The sequence below is a fragment of the Myotis davidii genome, unplaced genomic scaffold (assembly GCF_000327345.1).
Source record: "Myotis davidii unplaced genomic scaffold, ASM32734v1 scaffold458, whole genome shotgun sequence".
NCBI classification, from domain to species: Eukaryota; Metazoa; Chordata; class Mammalia; order Chiroptera; family Vespertilionidae; genus Myotis; species Myotis davidii.
This window is the reverse complement of record NW_006289819.1, coordinates 1,155,424-1,156,379: the sequence shown is the minus strand read 5'-3', so window position 1 is coordinate 1,156,379 and position 956 is coordinate 1,155,424. Positions and strand designations below refer to the sequence as shown.

At 60.8% G+C, this 956-nt stretch overlaps 1 protein-coding gene across 1 annotated transcript in view; it reads right to left on the bottom strand.

The window, feature by feature from the left end:
• The window catches only part of FOXO6 (forkhead box O6), a 31,833-nt gene that overhangs the window by 11,712 nt on the left and 19,165 nt on the right, over positions 1-956 (bottom strand). The window lies entirely within an intron of this gene.

The following is a 956-nucleotide window of genomic DNA, read 5'->3' as shown; positions in this document are numbered from 1 at the left end:
CCCCCCCCCCACCCCCGTTAGCCCAAGGCGCGGGAAATATTTAAAACAATTTTATTCATGAAAATATGCTGTACAATGCACTCTACACGGCCTCGACACGGCACACACGCACACGCACACGCTGACTGACGGCACGGCCACGGTACACAGCCTACGAAATGCGCCAGGGACGCCGCGCCCACAGCCCGCCCCGACCCGACACTTATAAATATGGGAGAGAGGAGCCAGGACTGGCACGGAGAAGGGGTGCTGGGGTTGGGGTGTGGATCCAGAGCTGAGGCCCGCTGGAGAGGCTGTGACCTGTTCTTGGGGGAGTGGGGGGTGAGGAGGGTGGAGGGGTTGTAGGGACTGCAAAGAGCAACTGACTCCAAGAGAGAAGGGGAGAAGCTAGGATTGATTGACAAGGGTGGGAGGGAGGGGTTGAACCATTAGGGTGGAGGGTCAGAGGGGGGTTTAGGGCTAAGGACAGTTCGGGGTGCACAGCCAATAGGTAGCTGTGAGTGTGTTTTCTGGAAGGGGTTGCTGGCTTTCGGTGGGTAGGCTAAGACCAGTGGAAAGTGTCAACTGGGGGAGGCAATTCACCACCTACCGCGAGGGCCCCTGCAAAGGAAACTTGCAGATTCAGAGACGCCCTCGCTCACCTCCCCCATCTCCGCTCACCTCCCCCATCTCCGGGTAGGCTTCTCCAACCAGCGCAGCCCATCTCACTCCTCCTGACTCCCACCCAGTCCGGAATTCAGCCTCCACCCCCAGGCTTCCTGCCCCGGGAGTAGGGGGCGCGGCTCTCAGGAGTCTGGGCAGGAATGTGGGGTGCTCCAGCCCCTCCCTACCACATCCCTCAGCAGCCAACTTCTGAGAGATGTCTCTAGCAGGGCTGGGGCTGTCTCCTGGATCCTCCGTGGAGCTGGAATCGGGGGGATGGGGACCCGGGGATCAGGATGGGAAGACAGAGGCCC